The sequence below is a fragment of the Jaculus jaculus genome, chromosome 12, assembly GCF_020740685.1.
Source record: "Jaculus jaculus isolate mJacJac1 chromosome 12, mJacJac1.mat.Y.cur, whole genome shotgun sequence".
Lineage (NCBI taxonomy): Eukaryota > Metazoa > Chordata > Mammalia > Rodentia > Dipodidae > Jaculus > Jaculus jaculus.
The window spans coordinates 60,280,498-60,299,731 of NC_059113.1; the positions used below are offsets into that span (position 1 = coordinate 60,280,498).

Genomic DNA, 19,234 nt, shown 5'->3' on the forward strand with positions numbered 1-19,234 from the left:
AAGAGGAAGCTGGGCATGGTGGCACATGCCTTTAATCCCAGCGCTCAGGAGGCAGAGGTAGGTGGATCACTGTGAGTTCAAGGCCATCCTGAGACTACATAGTGATTTCCAGGTCTGCCTGTGCTAGAGCAAGACCCTACCTTTGAAAACCAAAACAAAAAAGCCAATATCTAAATGCTAACATAACAAAGGCAGCACATATAAACAAGAGAAGATTTGCTAAGAAGACTGTGGGAATAGAATGCAGCCTGGGTCGAAAGTAAGCTTGTGAAGACTGGTGTGAGAGCCAGACATGGCGCACACCTTCAATCCCAGCACTTGGGGGGCAGAGGTAGGAGGATCGCCATGAGTTCAAGGCTACCCTGAGACTCCATAGTGAATTCCAGGTCAATCTGGGCTAGAGTGAGACCCTACCTTGAAACATCCCCCACCCCCCCAAAAAAAATATATATATATATACTGTTGTGAGAGTGGACTGGGCAGAAGGTTTAGAGGCTAAGACACTTGTCTGCAAAGCATAAGAACCCAGGTTTGATTCCCCAGAACCCACATAATCCAGATGCACATGGTAGCATCTGGAGTTCATTTGCAGTGGATAGAGGCCTTAATGCACCCATTCTCTCTTTCTCTCTCTTGTCAATAAGTAAATAAATACAAAAAAAAATTTTTTTAAAAGTGGTATGAGAGAAGCAGGGTATTCAGAAATAGGTCACCATCAGTGTCCAAAAAAACACCCCAAGCCTGCCCTCTGCTACTATTTATGGACACTGGAGGTTGAGCTCCTACTAGCTTGGCCTTTCCATTTACGCTAGGGCACTGCTGGCCTAGGAAAAAAGCCAGTTGTGTATCTCATCATCACAGCAAAGGCCACACAACTGCTGCCACAGTCTACTTATGATCCCTTTTTGTAGACGTCACCATCAGAGACCACAATGTAGTCTATCAGCCATTTGGGGGCATTTCCAACTCACAAATAGAGCCCATTCACAAGAAGCCATGCCACTCCATTCCATGTGGAAGAAGGCAGTCACCTTAGGGGTTCACCCCAGAGGTACTCCACCTCCAGCAGAGCAGTCTTGTTGATGTCTCATCACCCACAGCAGCAGCAATACTACAGCAATACAGCAGCAATACTATGACAGCACTAAGGCATGACATCTGTGGTGGTTTGATTCAGGAGTCCCCCCAAAACTTATGTGTTCTGAATGCTAGGTCCCAAGCAGGTGGCAATTTGGAAATTGGATCCTCCTAGAGGCAGTGTATTGTTGGGTGTGAGCTTATGGATGTTATAGCCAGCTTCTCCTTGCCAGGGTTTGGCACACTCACCTGTTGCTATTGTCCACTTGATGTTGGCCAGGATGTGATGTCCACTCTCTCCTCATGCCTTCATTTTCCCTGCCAACATGGAGCTTCCCCTCAGGTCTGGAAGCCAAAATAAACTTTCCTCCCATAAGCTGCTCTTGATCAAGTGTTGTCTGATAGCAACATAAAGCTGACTACAGCAGTAAGACTGGTCCCAAGAAGTGGGGTAGCTGTTGATAGAAACCTGATTCTGTAGCTTTGGCCTTTTGGAACTGATTTGCAGGAGGAAAGTAGAAGGATTTGAAACCTTGGTCTAAGAGACTCCTTGCAGTGCTGTAAGTACTGCTTGATAGGCCATTCTGGTCAAAGCTGAAAGACCTGAATGCAGTAATTATTATGGACTGTGAGGCTTGGCTTATGAGGGGAAGAAAGAGCTTTGTTTGTATTGGGCTAAAGGCAGTTTGTGGGAGAGGCTTGCTGTTATGCCTGTGTCCTGACAACTAGTGTGACAACTGGTGGACTGGTGTGAGCAGAGGGGTATGGTACAGAAAAAAAAAAAGGAAATCTTTAGGGCTGGTGAGATGGCTTAGTGGTTAAGTGCTTGCCTGTGAAGCCTAAGGACCCCAGTTCAAGGCTCAATTCCCCAGGATCCACGTTAGCCAGATGCACAAGGGGGCGTATGTGTTTGGAGTTTATTTACAGTGGCTAGAAGCCCTGGCGTGCTCATTCTCTCTCTCTCTCTCTTTCTCTCTCTCTCTCTCTCTCTCTCTCTCTCTCTCTCGCTCTCTCGCTCTAAAATAAATAAATAAAACAATTTTATATAAAAAGGAAATCTTTGCCCATAAACTGTTGCCCATTTAGCTGCAATTGTTTGAGACATTATAGCCATTGAGATTGAGCCAGCTGACCTGCATTGGGACAACAGAAAAAATGAAGATTCCCTTTTTTCCCTTTTTTGTTGTTTGTTTGTTTTTGTTTTTATTTTCAAGTTAGAGTCTCACTCTAGCCCAGGCTGACCTGGAATTCACTCTGTAGTCTCAAGGTTGCCTCAAACTCATGGTGATCTTACCTCTGTCTCCTAAGTACTTGGATTAAAGGTGTGTACCACCACACCTAGCTCAGGGGCTTTTTGAAGGGGCCTAAATGTTGAAGGAGCATCCTGTTCTCCAAAGACTCCTTTATCTTCCCTAGATCAACAAATGGGTAGCCTCTCTGGTACTATGGAGTATAATAAATGCAGGAAAGAGAGGGTCATTGAATTTGCAGCACAGTGTTGTTTCTTGAACAGGGGCCATGGGCAGTGTGAACCAGGCTTGTTGGATTACCTGTAGGTAGGCCTGATGGAGCCATAAGGATGAACTGTGGGTTGCAATGGAGACCCAATAGAGGTGCCAGGTCTATGTGATGGCTGCCAAGGAGAGCTGTTGGCACCAGATGAAATTTTCTGGTATTGTGAGTAGCCTAGCTGAAGGGGCAGAATTGGAACTCCAGAGACTTATCATTGGTTAGAATTAATCAGACTTGGAGACTTGTCACTGGTTAGAGTTGTTGGATTTGGAGCTACAGACTTTGATGTTTGCCCTGCTTATTTTATTTTATTTTTGGGTTTTCGAGGTAGAGTTTCACTCTAGTCCAGGCTGACCTGGAATTCACTATGTAGCCTCACAGTGATCCTCCCACCTCTGCCTCGCAAATGCTGGGATTAAAGGTGTGTGCCACCATGCCGGCTTATTTTGAGTTTTTGAGATAGGGTCTCTCTCTATCACAGGCTGACGTGGGAACTTTTAAAGTCGGACTGAATGTATTGCATTTTACATCACGGATGGTTATAAGACTCCTTGAACAACACACGTGAGGCATGAGGATCCTTCAATCAGTTTCTCAGTGTGTGGGTACTTACACTTGTCTATATATTCTTGCATCTACTTATATCAGCCTGAGCTGTTGGGTAAAGGGGTGGCTTCTAAGAAAGTCTCAGCCTATTCCACAACAGGACCATGCTGGACTGCCCTAGTAGCAGGCAAAGGGAGGAGAAATGGTGGCCCAAGGCTTGTAAACCCAGGTTCTGCCTTTTGCTACTGCTCCTCGGCTCTATTTGCCCTCCATTCTGGAGGGTGTACTTTCTGCTGTTGCTTTCTGTTTTTCAAGGTAAGGTCTCGTTCTAGCCCAGTCTGACCTGGAATTTACTATGTAGTCTCAAGTTGGCTTCAAACTCACAGCGATCTTCCTATCTCTGCCTCCCAAATGCTGGGATTAAAGATGTGCACCATCATGCCTGGCTCTATTTTCTTTTTTCTTTTTTTTTTTTTTTTAAATTTAATTTATTAGTTTTCTTTTCAGTAAATACAGGCAGTTTGGTACCATTATTTAGGCTCATCTGTGATCTACCCCCTCCCATTAGAGCCTCCTTATTATTGAAAATGGGTCGTGCATTGTGGAGTTAGCCCCCAGTTATTAGTATGATAAATGTCTCTGAAAATCATGACCCAACATGTAACTCTGACATTCTTTCCGCCCCCTCTTCCGCAAGATTTCCCTGAGCCATGTTGGGTTCATTTTTGGTCTGCTTCAGTGCTGAGGTGTTGGGGGCCTCTGAGGCTCTGGCTCTCTGATTTGGTAGGAGTTGATTTTTCTCTGAATTGATCTCCTTCCCCTTTGTGCTGGTATCCAGTTCACAGGAAAACATCACCCTTGCTTATTTCGCCAGTTGTCCTTAGTTTCAGTTGGGCCCCTTCTGAGGTATGTTGGGGCAGCTCTCTTCTTAGGATCTGCATCTATCTGGAAAAGAGAAGCAGATTCTCCAACGGAGAGTGAGTTAGCACCCAGAAAATTGAGATAACACTTACTTTTTTGATAGACAGTTTGATAGGTGTAGGCCCTCTTATACCCCGTGATTGATGGTAGCTTGATATTGTAGAGTGGGCTTGTGTTTGGGTATGGTTCTGACTTGTTTCCCAGCTCCAGCTAAGGGTCTAGTACCACTGAGTGGATCAGTTAGCCAAATCAAGAGCAATTGATTCCTCACCATGGCTGTGTACCACTATTGCACTTGTATGGGTATCACATCCGGTTAATTGTTGCTACTATTTTCTATTTTCTTTTTAATACTTAAAATATATATATATATATTTAGTCAGGTATTGTGGTGCATGTCCTTAATCCCAGCACTCTGGAGGCAGAGGTAAGAGGATCTCCATGAGGTTGAGAACACCCTGAGACTACATACCTCAAAAAAAATTATTTATATGCAGATTTTGAGAGAGAGAGAGAGAGAATGGGTGTGCCAGGGCATCTAGCTACTGCTAATGAACTCCAGATGAATGTCCTGCCTTGTGCATCCTGCTTTATGTGGGTCCTGGGGAATCAAACACTGGTTGTTAGGCTTTGCAGGCAAGTGCCTTAACCTCTGAGCCATCTCTCCAGCCCCTGATTACTTTCTTATCTACCTGTGCCCCATTGTGAATTCTCCTTCTGGAACACAAGAATCAAGATTTCTGCTGATGGCATATATGCATCTAAAAAAAGTTCTACATCACCAGTCATCAGGGAAATGCAGATTAAAATTACATTGAGATTCCATCTCACTCCTGTCAGATTGGTCACCATCATGAAAACAAATGATCATCATAAATGTTGGCAGGGATGTGGAAAAAGAGGAACCCTTCTACACTGCTGGTGGGAATGCAATCTGGTCCAGCCATTGTGGAAATCAGTGTGGAGGTTCCTAAAACAGCTAAAGATTGATCTACCATATGACCTGGCTATAGCACTCCTAGGCATATATCTGAAGGACTCATTTCATTTCCTTAGAAGTACGTGCTCTACCATGTTTATTGCTGCTCAATTTATAATAGCTGGGAAATGGAACCAGCCTAGATGTCCCTCAACTGATGAGTGGGTAATGAAGATGTGGCACAGTTATACAATGGAGTTCTACTCAGCGGTAAAGAAAAATGAAGTTATGAAATTTGCAGAAAAATGGATGGACCTGGAAAGGATTATACTAAGTGAGGTAACCCAGGCCCAGAAAGCCAAGTGCCACATGTTCTCTCTCATATGTGGATCCTAACTACAGATGATTGGGCTTTTGTGTGAGAAGGAAAACACTTGGTAGCAGAGGCCAGTAAGTTAAAAAGGAGACATAAAGGGAAGAGAAAGGAAGGGAGGAGGGTACTTAGTAGGTTGATATTGTATATATGTAAGTACAATGATTGTGATGGGGAGGTAATATGATGAAGAATGGAATTTCAAAGGGGAAAGTGGGGGGGAGGGAGGGAATTAACATGGGATATTTTTTCATAATCATGGAAAATGCTAATAAAAATTTAAAAATAAAATAAAATAAATAAATAAATAAAAGATTTTTAAGAAAAGAATGCAAACGTTTTAAAATTTGAAAAAAAAAAAGATTTCTGCTGAAATTGGTATGGAAGGAATGTAGAGAAGAGGCATGTCTCTTTAACCTTAATAGGGAGGAAAGGGACCTCATGAATCTCATGTGCCTCATGTGCTCTGCCCGCCCTACCAGGGACAGCCCCATGGGCCCATGAGCCTCACGAGTCGTGAGGGAAAGTTACTGTGGCTCCTATAAGGGTCTCAGGTAGGCAAGCACAGCTGCTCTGATTTCAAGATGGCAGCAGCCGAGGCTTGCCTGAAGCTCCACACCACAACACACCAAAGCTGCTACCCATTAACATGGGAAGAATGAAGACAGAGAGTGTATTTGTACTTTGTATAGGTGTGTGTGTTGTGGAAGCAAAGAATTAAAGCCTCAGCTTTCAAAATAATGTTTTATACACACAGAGAGAGAACTGGATTCCATCCCCAGTACCAAAAAATAAGACATCTGAGATGAAAATTTCCCACTTTTTTTTCTTAAAACAGGATCTCTTTCTTTTTTAAAAAAAAAATATTTTAGCTGGATATGGTGGCACACACCTTTAATCCCAGACAGAGGTAGCAGGATCACCATGAGTTCAAGGCCACCCTAAGACTACATAGTGAATTCTAGGTCAGCCTGAGCTAGAGTGAGACCCTACTCAGAAAACAAAACAACAACAACAAAAATATATTTTAAAATTTTTATTTATTTGCAAGTAGAGAGAGAGAGAATGAAAGAAAATGTGCATGCCAGGGCCACTTGCCACTACAAGCAAACTCCAGACACATGTACCACTTGGTTAGTATTTTTTTTAAGGTTTTTGTTCTTTTTAAAAATATTTTTAGGGCTCGAGAGATGGCTTAGCAGTTAAGCGCTTGCCTGTGAAGCCTAAGGACCCCAGTTCGAGGCTTGATTCCCCAGGACCCACATTAGCCAGATGCACAAGGGGGCACATGCATCTGGAGTTCGTTTGCAGTGGCTGGAGGCCCTGGTGCACCCATTCTCTCTCTCTCTATCGCTCTCTCTCTCTCTCTCTCTATCTGCTTCTTTCTCTGTCACTCTCAAATAAATAAATAAAAATATTTTTAAATTTTATTTATTTGAGTAACAGAGAGAAAGAGGTAGACAGAGAGCAAGAAAGAAAGAGAGAGAGAGAGAGAGAGAGAGAGAGAGAGAGAGAGAGAGAGAGAGAATGGGTGCACCAGGGCCGCTGGCCACTGCAAACGAACTCCAGATGCATGTGCTACCTTGTACATCTGGCTTATGTGGGTCCTGATGAATCAAACCTGGGTTCTTTGTTTTTGCACGCAGGTGTCTTAACCACTAAGCCATCTCTCCGGCCCTAAAGTTTTTAAATTTTTATTTATTTATCAAAGACAGAGAGAGGGGGAGAGAGAGAGAGAGAATGGACATTCCAGGGCCTCTAACCACTGCAAACAAACTTCAGATGCATATGCCAGCATATGCATCTGTATTACATGGGACCTGAAGAATCAAACCTGGGTTCTTAGGCTTCACAAGCATGCATCTTAACTGCTAAGTCATCTCTCCAGTCCTGTTTGTTTTTTTGAGACTGGATAACACTGTAGCTCAGGCTGACCTAGAACTCACTCTGTAGTCCCAGGCTGGCCTCAAACGCTCAGTGATCCTCTTACCTCAGCTTCCCAAGTGCTGGGACTAAAGGTGTGAGTCACCATACCTGGCACAAGCAACACTGCATGCATCTGGCTTTAAATGAGTACTGGGGAACTGAACCTGGGAAGTCATACTTTGCAAACAAATGCCTTTAACTGCTAAGACATCTGTCCAGCCTAGGGTCTCATTCTGTACCCCAGGTTACCCTAGAACTCACTATATAGCTCAAGTTGGAAGCAAATAAGCAGTCTTCCTGCCTCAGCCTCTGGGAGCATGATCCTCCTACGTCAGCTTCCTGAATGACAGCCATGAGACATCATATCTGGCTCCATACTTCACCTTTATATAAAAAAAAAATCATTTGGGGGCTGGAGAGATGGCTCAGCAGTTAAAGGTGCTTGCTTGCAAAGTCCAATGACCTAAATTAGATTTCCCAACCACACATAAAGCCAGGCACACAAAGTGGCACATGGGTCTGGAGTTAGTGTTTATAGCAGCAGAAGGCCCTGGCCCACTTTTTGTTTTTGTTTTTATTTTTGTTTTTCGAGGTAGGGTCTCACTCTAGCCCAGGCTGACCTGGAATTCACTATGTGGTCTCAGGATGACATTCTCCTACCTCAGCCTCCAGAGTGCTGGGATTAAAGGCATGTGTGACCACACCCAGCCTCTCTTTTATTTTGATGTCATCATCTTTTCCTCCTATTATGAAGGTCTTGGGAACATAGTGCTAAGCACTGTAAGGTCATGGATATCAAGGACAATTTCTGTCTGAGAAATTATATTATTGTAGGCAGTCCTACCCTTCCTTTGGCTCTTACATTCTTTATGCCACCTCTTCCACAATGGACCTTGAGCCTTGGAAGGTGTGATAGAGATGTTTCAATGTTGAGCACACCTCTGTCACTTCTCAACACTATGATGCCTTTTGAGTCATCCCAGTGGTCACCACCATCTGAGAAGAAAAGCTTCTCTAACTAAAAGTGAGAGTAGCATTAATATATGGGTATGAACGTTAAGAAAAGTGCTTACAGGGAAGTTTGGTGAGCATAATAAATGTGTTTAGTCAGACAAGAGCAGGCGTTATACTCCTAGGGCTCCTGATCTCCACAACCATGGGCTTTTTATTAGGTTTTCAGTACCAGGCATGTATTCCCTCCCATGGATCTGGCCTCTAGTCCAGTTAGAGGGCAGCTGGTTTCTCCCATAACAGACATGACACTATTGCACCTGTTGACTCATTAGGCCTGGCTGGCCAAACTTGAGGCATCCAGTGTCCACTGTTGTTTTTTTTTTTTTAATTTTTTATTTATTTATTTATTTATTTGAGAGCAACAGACACAGAGAGAAAGACAGATAGAGGGAGAGAGAGAGAATGGGCGCGCCAGGGCTTCCAGCCTCTGCAAACGAACTCCAGATGCATGTGCCCCCTTGTGCGTCTGGCTAACGTGGGACCTGGGGAACCAAGCCTCGAACCAGGGTCCTTAGGCTTCACAGGCAAGCGCTTAACCGCTAAGCCATCTCTCCAGCCCCACTGTTTTCACTGCTGATGACTTCTCTCCCCCATAGGGCTGCATGCAATGTAGTTGCCCCCCCTCCCAGCTTTCTGTCAGCTGGTACACAGAGAGGAGGTTTTCAGCTTAGCTCCAGCTTGACTTCTCAGTGACCTTGCAGCCAAAGCATGTGAAATCTTCAGCAATAGGGTCTTACCATCTGTTGCAGTCAGGTTCGCATTGCTGGTAGAAATCACCCAACCAAGAGCAGCTTCTGGGAAAAAAAAAGGTTTATTTTGGTTTACAGGCTTGAAGGGGAAGCTCCATGATGGCAGGGAAAATGATGGCATGAGCAGAGGGTGGACATCACCCCCTAGCCAACATCAGGTGGACAATAGCATCAGGAGAGTGTGCCAAACACTGGCATAGGGAATCTGGCTATAACACCCATAAGTCAGACCCCAACAATACATTCCCTCCAGGAGGTGTTAATTCCCAAATCTCCATCAGCTGGGAACCTAGTATTCAGAACACCTGAGTTTATGGGGGACACCTGGGTCAAACCACCACACCATCTATTCCTGGTGAGAAACCAAGAGCCTTGTCAATGGCCTGTAATGTTCTGGGGGCATCAGGGATCTCCCTGGCCAGCAAGTCACTGGAAGGTATCCCATCCCTGGCACTGAAATTTTGATAGTAATAGTCTATGACTTCTGGGTATGCCATTATCCAAAAAAGTAGGTTATCATATGGCTTATTCATAACATCTTGAATTTTGATTAGTTCTCCCCCAACCATCCTTTTACTCAATCTCTTCCTGTGACCTTATTTACACCATTTCATGCCCAGTAATCTGTTCATCTACTTAAATATATGGAATACCATCTCCTTAAGTCCTCCCCTCTCCTCCCTCCCTTATAGCCCTTTTCTAGATTACTGACCTCTACTACTGATTTTTACTCCAACTTCCATACAAGTCTAAACATGTGTAGCTAGAATCCACATATGAGAGAGAACATGTGATGTTTGGCTTTCTGGGCCTGGGTCACCTCAATTAGTATAATCCTTTCCAGATCTAGAAATTTTCCTGCCAATTTCATTTTTCTTTACAGATGAATAGAACTCCATTGTATAAATGTACCACATCTTTATTTCCCATTCATTAGTTGATAGATAACTAGGCTGGTTCTATTTCATAGCTGTTGTGTATAGAGGAACAATAAACATGCATGAGCAAGTATCACTAATGTAGTAAGAAGAGTCCTTAGAATATATGCCTAGGAGTGGTATAGCTAGGTCATATGGTAAGTCTATTTTTAGCTGTCTCAGGAACCTCCACACTGATTTCCACAATGGCTGTACCAGTTTACATTCCCACCAACAGTGTAGAAGGGTTCCTCTTTTTCTGCATCCTCACCAGCACTTACTGTCATTTTTTTTTTCTTGATGATAGCCATTCTGACAGGAGTGAGATGGAATCTCAAAGTAGTTTTAATTTGCATTTCCCTGATGGCCAAGGAAAAATTTTTTAGATGTTTATATACCATCTGTATTTCTTCTCTTGATAACTATTTAGTCCCATAGCCCATATTTGAGAGAGAAGGAAGCACAGAAAGAGAGAGAATGGGCATGCCAGAGACTCTAGCGGCTGCAAACAAACTCCAGCTGCATGTGCCACCTTGTGCATCTGTATAGCCCATTTTTTATTTTACTTTTTAAAATTTGACAGAGAGAGTGAGAAACAGGCTAATAGAGAGTGGAAGGGGGAGGGGAGAAAATGGGTGCTCCAGGGCCTCCAGCCACTGTAAACAAATTCCAGATGCATGTGCCACCTTGTGCAGCTGAGGATTGAACCTGGGTCCTTAGGCTTTGCAGGTAAGAGCCTTACCACTCAACCATCTCTCCAGCCCCCATAGCCCATTTTTTAATTGGGCAGTTTGATTTCTTATCATTTAGTTTTTGAGTTATTTGTATATCCTGGATATTAATCTTCTATCAGATGTATAGCCGACAAAGATTTTCTCCAAGTCTGTAGGTTGCCTCTCTGCTCTATTCACAGTGCCCTTTGCTGTACAAAATTGTTGTAATTTCATGAGGTCCCAGCGGCTGATTAGTGGTTTTATTTCCTGAGTAACTTGGGTCATATTCAGAAAACTGCTGCCTATGCTAAGATGTTGAAGCGTATCCCTTGCTTTTTCCTGTAGCATTTTCAGTTTCAGGTCTGATATTTGTGGGGAGCCCCTCGGCCCACTTGGCCAAGGCCTATGGAGAGAGTACCCCTGGCCAAGCCCTAAAGATGGCGCCTGACGGAAGTTCAGTGCTTGGGACAAACAAGTCCATATTTGGAGGAGTTTGCCATCTCTGCTGCTCATTGGTTTCTGATGCTCGTCTGGAGGGGTTGCATGGTCTGGAGTGATTGGGCGGAGTGAGTGCGCGAGTGAGCGCGCTTATAAGGAATCTCCGGCCAAGGCTCGGGGGAGATGAAGCTTGAAGTTGCCTGAATAAACTGCTGTAAGAAGAACTGGTGGTTGTGTCTTCCTTGCTGTTCGAGGCGGACGCGACAGATATTAGTCTTTGAATCATTTGGACTTAATTCTTGTGCATGAGAGATAAGGATCTATTTTCATCCTTCTACATATAGATACCCAGTTTTCCCAGCACCATTTGTTAAAGAGGCTGTCATTTCTCCAGTGAATATTTTTGGCACTTATGACAAAAATCAGATGGCTGTAGCTGTCTGTATTTACATCTGGGTCCTCTATTCTGTTCCAATGAGCTATGTGTCTGTCTTTGTGCCAGTACCATGCTGTTTTTGTCACTATGGCTCTGTAATATATGTTAAAATCAGGTATGGTGATACCACCAGCCTTATTTTTGTTGCTCAAAATTGTTTTGATTATTCAAGGAATTTTGTGCTTCCAAATGAATTTTAGGATCATTTTTTTTTCTTGTATTTATTTGAAAGAGAGAGAGAGGCAGAGAGAGAGAGTTACACAAGGAGGCAAGCCCATCAGGATCACAACACATTACTCAACACAAACTTTGAAAGCCAGAAGGGCTTGTAATAATGTATTCCAAGTCTTGAAAGATAACAACTATCAACTAAGATTACTTTATCCTGGAAAGCTATCCATTCAAATAGACAGAGAAATAGGGACATTCCACAACAAAAGCAGGCTAAAGGAATATTTGAGGACAAAACCAACTCTACAGAAAATGCTAGAAAGGATCTTCTGCCCCGGCCAGCGGGGAGTCAAACAAGGAAGCGAGGGAAAAATTAACTTGAATGAAAAAAGGCAAACAGACACAAGAAGGAGACCATGCTAGGTGTTTGTCACGGCCTCGAGAGTTTATTCTTACATGTAGGTTTATATAGGGTTGTAGGGGGAAGAGGACATGGTCAGGGCAAGGAGTTGTAGGAGGAAGGGGATGTGGCCAGAGCAAGGAGTTGTCAGGAAACCTAGAGGGGATGTAATTAGGTGTTCATCTAATCTTGCCTCACTGGCTTAACATCCTGACTGCACCAGGCTTCACATCCTGACCATAAACTGGCCTTTTGCAAAAGATAAGATTCTGTAAGCAGTCTGCTGACCGGTTCCAGAAGTACCTAACAGAAAGCTGGATGGACCAGCTTTCTGAGTAATGAGTCAGTTTATGAGCAGGCCCAGGCAAAATGGAGAAGCTTTTGCTCTATGGCTCCCAACAATCCTCCATGCTGAAGAAAAGCATGAGAAAGAAAAGCACTCATATAAGGAACCTACAGGAAAAAACAAACCATACTCAATAGTAGTTAGTACAAGAAAGCAAAGGTCAAACAGGAAGAACTATAAAACAAGAAAAATGGCAAAAATAAATACACACCTTTCAATAATAACACCTGGGCTGGAGAGATGGCTTAGTGGTTAAGCGCTTGCCTGTGAAACCTAAGGACCTTGGTTCGAGGCTTGATTTCCCAGGACCCACATTAGCCAGATGAATAAAAGGGTGCACACATCTGGAGTTTGTTTGCAGTGGCTGGAGGCCCTGGTATTCCCATTCCCAACCCCACCCCCCCCGCCTCTTTTTCTCTCTGTCACTGTCAAATAAATAAATAAAAATAAACAAAAAACTTTAAAAAACAATAATAACTCTTAACATCAGCAGCCTCAATGCCCCAACAAGAAGACATTGGTTTGAAGACTGGGTTAAAAAGCAGGATCCTTCAATTTGTTGTCTCCAAGAAAATCACCATTCTACAAAGGATGGACACTATCTTAGGTGAAAGGTTAGAAAATGGTGTTTCAAGCAAATGGGTCTAGAAAACAAGCAGGGGTTGCTATCCTAATATCTGACAAGGTAGACTTCAGTCCAACATTAGTTAGGAAAGATAAGGAAGGTCACTTTATATAAGGAATACTCCATCAGGAGGATATTACAATCCTAAACATATATGCACCTAACATGGGGGCTCCTAACTTCATCAAACAGATGCTATTAGAACTAAGGTCACAAATAACACCAAACACAGTTGTAGTGGGTGACTTCAACATCCAACTATCATCAATTGACAGGTCATCCCAGCAAAAAAAAATAAACAGAGAGGCATCTGGATTAAATAAGGTCATAGAACAAATGGACCTAAGAGATATAAACAGGACATTTCATCCAAATGCTGCAGAATATACATTCTTTTCAGCAGCACATGGAATATTCTCTAAAATAAACCATATATTAGGACACAAAGCAAATCTTAACAAATACAGGAAAATTGAAACAATTCCTTGCATTCTATCTGATCACAATGGGACCAAACTACAAATCAATAGCAAGAAAAGCTATAGAGCATACACAAAATCATGGAAACTAAACATTACACTACTAAATGATGAATGGGTCAATGAAGAAATCAAGGAGAAAATCAAAAAAATTATACAGTCAAATGATAATAACACAACATACCAAAACCTTTGGGACATAATAAAGGTAGTCCTAAGAGGGAAATTTATAGCTTTAAGTACCTATATTAAGAAATTAGGCCGGGGGCTGGAGAGATGGCTTAGCGGTTAAGCGCTTGCCTGTGAAGCCTAAGGACCCCGGTTCGAGGCTTGGTTCCCCAGGTCCCACGTTAGCCAGATGCACAAGGGGGCGCACGCGTCTGGAGTTCGTTTGCAGAGGCTGGAAGCCCTGGCGCGCCCATTCTCTCTCTCTCCCTCTATCTGTCTTTCTCTCTGTGTCTGTCGCTCTCAAATAAAGTAAATTAAAAAAAAATTAAAAAAAAAAAAGAAATTAGGCCGGGCATGGTGGCACGCGACTTTAATCCCAGCACTCGGGAGGCAGAGGTAGGAGGATTGCTGTGAGCTCGAGGCCACCCTGAGACTACAGAGTGAATTCCAGGTCAGCCTGGGCTAGAGTGAGACCCTACCTTGAAAAAAAAAAAAAAGAAAAAGAAATTAGAAAGGCCGCAACTAATCAATTTAATGCTTCACCTTAAAGCCTTAGAAAAAGAAGAAAAAGGCAAACCGAAAATCAGTACATGGAAAGAAATAATAAAGATTAGGACAGAAATTAATTAAATAGAAACATATATATATATATATATCTCCAAAGAATCAATGAAACAAAGAGTTGGTTTTTTTGAAACGATAAGCAAGATTGATAAACCCTTAGCAAATCTGACCAAAAGAAAGAGAGAAAAGACATTAATCAATAAAATTAGAGATGAAAAAGGTGCCACCACAACAGATACTGTAGGAAAAAACCCCCACAGGGGGTCCCCACGCTCTGCCCGGATAAGGCGACACCCCAAATCACTCACTCACGAGAAGCGGTCTTGATGCAAACTGCAAGAGGATTTTATTCCAAGCGCGCTGGGGCCCACAGTCGTACACCGCACAGGGGTAGAGGACTGCAGAGCCCTGAATGCAGGAACAGGACAGTTTTTATAGGGTTTCTAACAAAGCCTGTGCCTTAGACCAATCATTTTCTAATATTAGGAGCCCCGCAGGGTGTTAGCCAGTCAGTTGGTGCCACCCCATAGTTTCTAAGCCAATTAGTTTATGACCTTGGTGGTCAGCGTTTGCGCAGGTCCTTGGGTGGGAGTAGCAGAGTGTGGTATCAGTCTCCTGTGACCTTGGAGGTCAGCACTTGTGCAATTCCTTAGGTGGGGGTAACAGAGTATGGTATCAGCCTCCTATGACCTTGGTGGTCTGAGGCAGGCTGCTACAGCCTATGGTGCGAGTTACTAAGGCTTACAGTGTAGGCTACTAAGGCTTACAGTGTGGGCTATTAAGGCTTATGGTGCAGGCTATTTACAGAAACCAAATAAGTGGTTCACTTCATTACTCATTTCCCATCCTTGAGGGCTATCTCATGCCCTTTTACCTAGTTTTATATTAGGAGTGGGCTCTGATACAATGAGAAGAGGGATTTTTTACTTGCTTCTGACAGAGAGTAAAACCTGGAGTTTGAGGTATGCAGGTGGCCCGCTTAAGCTCCCTTTGGAGTGTGATAGTATTTCTGAGCTTCTGAATTCTTGGGCCTTTCAATACCAAAGACATTCAAAAAATCATAGGGACAATTATAAGAACATATACTCCACTAAGTTTGAAAATATGAAAGAAATTGATGATTTCCTTGATTTATAAGACCTACCTAAATTAAATCAAGCTGAGAATAAACACTTAAATAGACCTAAAACAAGTATGGAGTTCCAAGCAGTTATCAAAAACCTCCCAACTAAAAAAAGTCCAGGCCCAAATGGATTCACTGGTGAATTTTACCAGACCTTCAAGAAAGAACTAACACTGGTGCTTCTTAAACTTTTTCATAAAATAGAAAAAGAATTCTACCAATCTTCTTCTACAAAGCCAGCATCACCCTGATACCAAAACCAGGCAAAGATAAAACAAAAAATGAAAATTACAGACCAATCTCCCTCATGAACATAGATGCAAAAATTTTCAACAAAATCTTGGCAAGCAGAATACAAGAATATATCAGAAAAATCATTCACCCTGACCAAGTAGTCTTTATCCCAGAGATGGAGGAATCATTCAACATGCACAAATCAATAAATGTAATACATTATATAAATGGACTGAAGGAGAAAAATCACATGATCATCTCATTAGATGCAGAAAAAGCATTTGACAAAATCCAACATCCTTTCATGATAAAAGTCCTATAGAGACTGAGAATAAAAGGAACATATCTCAACATAATAAAGGCTATTTATGACAAGCCTACAGCCAACATTATACTAAATGGGGCAAAACTTGAAGCTTTTCCACTAAAATCAGGAACAAGACAAGGGTGTCCATTTTCCCCACTTTTATTTAATATAGTACTGGAAAGTCGGGCGTGGTGGTGCATACCTTTAATCCCAGCACTCGGGAGGCAGAGGTAGGAGGATTGCCGTGAGTTCAAGGCTGCTCTGAGAATACATAGTGAATTCCAGGTCAGCATAGACTAGAGTGAAACCCTACCTCAAGAAACCAAATATATATATATATACACGTGTGTGTGTGTGTGTGTGTGTGTGTGTGTGTGTGTGTAGTACTGGAAGTCTTAGCCATAGCAATAAGGCAAGAGATGCACATAAAAGGGATATAAATTAGAAAGGAAGAGATCAAGTTCTCATTATTTGCAGATGACATGATTCTATACATAAAAGACTCTAAAGACTCTACCAACAAACTGTTAGAACTGATAAACACTTATAGGCATGTGGCAGGATACAAAATAAATACACAGAAATCAGTAGCATTTCTGTATGCTGACAACAACAAACACACAGAGGATGAAATCAGAGAATCATTCCCATTCACAATCGCATCAAATAAATAAATAAAGTTCCTTGGAATAAACCCAACAAAGGAAGTGAAGGAGCTTTACAATGAAAACTTTAAAACACTCAAGTGAGAAATTGCAGAAGACACTAGGAAATGGAAAAACATCCCTTGTTTTTGGATTGGAAGAATCAATATTGTGAAAATGGCAATCATACTAAAAGCAATCTACACATTTAATACAATTTCCATCAAAATTCCAATGGCATTCTTCATGGATAGAAAAAACAATCAAAAAATTCATTTGGAATCACAAAAAACCTCAAATAGGGCTGAAGAGATGGCTTAGTGGTTAAGCACTTGCCTGTGAAGTCTAAGGACCCCGGTTCAAGGCTCAATTCCCCAGGACCCATGTTAGCCAGATGCGCAAGGGGGCGCATGCATCTGATGTTCATTTGCAGTGGCTGGAGGCCCTGGCGCACCCATTCTCTCTCTCTCTCTATCTATCTGCCTCTTTCTCTTTCTGTCTCTCTCAACTAAATAAATAAAAATGAAAAAAAAATTTTAAAAACCTCGAATATCTAAAACAATTTTGAGCAACAAACATAAGGCTGGTGGTATCACCATACCTAATTTTAAACTATACTACAGAGCCGAAACAGCATGGTACTGGCACAAAAACAGACATGTAGATGAATGGAACAGAGTAGAAGACTCAGATGTCAGTCTGGGTAGCTATAGCCACTTGATCTTCAACAAAAATGCCAAAAATACCCATTGGAGAAAAGACAGCCTTTTTAGCACATTGTGCTGGAAAAACTGGATATGTATCTGTAGAAGGATGAAAATAAGGATATCTCTCACCATGCACAAGATTGAAGTCCAAATGGATCAAAGACCTTAATATCAGACCTGAAACTGCTTGAGGAAAAGGTAAGGGAAACCCTTCAACATATTAGGATTGACAAAGGCTTTCTGAATATAACCTCAATTGCTCAGGCAATGAAACCACAGATTAGTCTCTGGGACCTCATGAAATTACAAAGCTTTTGTACAGCAAAGGACACTGTGAATAGAGCAAAGAGGCAACCTACAGAATGGGAGAAAATCTTTGCCAGCTATACATCTGATAGAGGATTAATATCTAGGATATGCAAAGAACTCAAAAAATTAAATAATAAGAAATCAAACAACCCAATTTTAAAAAAATGGGCTATGGGGACCGCTCCGGCTGCACGCCGCCATGGGAGTGCAGGTGGAGACCACCTCCTCAGGAGACGGGCACAACTTCCCCAAGCGCGGCCAGACCTCGTTGTGCATTGCACCGGGATGCTTGAAGATGGAAAGAAATTTGACTCCTTCAGGGACAGAAACAAGCCCTTTGAGTTTATGCTAGGCAAGCAGGAGGTGATCCGAGGCTGGGAAGAAGCGGTGGTCCAGATGAGTGTGGGTCAGAGAGCCAAACTGACTATTTCCCCAGACTATGCCTATGGAGCCACCGGGCACCCAGGCAGCATCCCACCACATGCCACTCTCGTCTTTGATGTGGAGCTTCTGAAACTGGAATGACAACAGTGGCCTCCTCTCTTAGCTCCCTATGCATGGATTGGCCATTCAGGGATCCGGTGCCTCCAGAGGCGCGCACAGGAATCCGCGAGGAGCTGTTCCCGATGTCCCACTGCAGTCTGCATAGACATCTACCCGACTGAATGTGTTCCTCACTCGGCTTTGCTTCTGACACCCGTGTCCTCTTCCCTTTCCCTTTGTATGTATGTTTACCTGAACTAGATGCCATCAACCTCAAGTTACTCATTTTGTTTTGGGGTCAAGGATTCAGTTTCAGTCTTTTGGACCTAGGTTTCCAATTAAGTATATTGTCAAGTATTAGCACAAACAATGGGCTAACTTTAGAATAGGAATTAGTGTTGGGGGTGGGGGTTGCAAGAATTTTTATTTTATTTTATTTTTTGGATGTATTTTTAGCTATTATATATTAAGACATTCTTGCTGCTGCGCTGTGAAGCCATAGCAGCTTTGAGACGCTGTGGAGGGCTGAACTCTTCTCCGTGTGAGAGACGTCCTGTTAAATTCCAAGCCCTGCTCAAACCGAAGTGGGGAGGGAAGGAGAGGGCTTTGCCTCCACCAGCCTCTCTCACCCTCCCCTGAAACCCACTGCCTTTTACAGCAGGTCACGTTCACTACCATGTTGGCAGCTACAGGTATCTGTCCCAGCAGGGACCTCTGAAGCCTTCTTAGTGACCTGGCCTATTTTTTTTTTCATCCTATGTTTTTTCTAAAGGATTTTCAGGGCTTTTGTAACCTTATAACTATCCAAGCTCCACTTCCTAAATATTAAGAACTTTAGACGAAAGTTTAAATTGAAGGTGCTGTTTATAGACTTATCACCCAACGAAAGCCCAGTCATAACAACAAATCCTTGAATGTTCTCTAAGAAAATGATGCTGGTCATTGCAGCTTCTGCCTCTCCTGGGTTTTGATGCTTGGCTCTCTGCTGATCTCTGTTTCCTGGTTCTCCTCCCTTGTTCCCACCTCACCATCCTGTCCTGTGAAGTGATTTGGTGAGAGAAACTATTGCTTTTGTCCCCATCCCCTGGACCACATGAGTTTCAAGTTTTATTATTGCAATAAAGGTGCTTTAT

The 19,234-nt window shown here is 42.7% G+C and overlaps 1 pseudogene; it reads left to right on the plus strand.

Annotated features, from left to right (window-relative positions):
- The first annotated feature begins 17,817 nt into the window (after positions 1–17,817).
- LOC123453766 lies at positions 17,818–18,203 on the plus strand (annotated as a pseudogene).
- Positions 18,204–19,234: the final 1,031 nt, after the last annotated feature.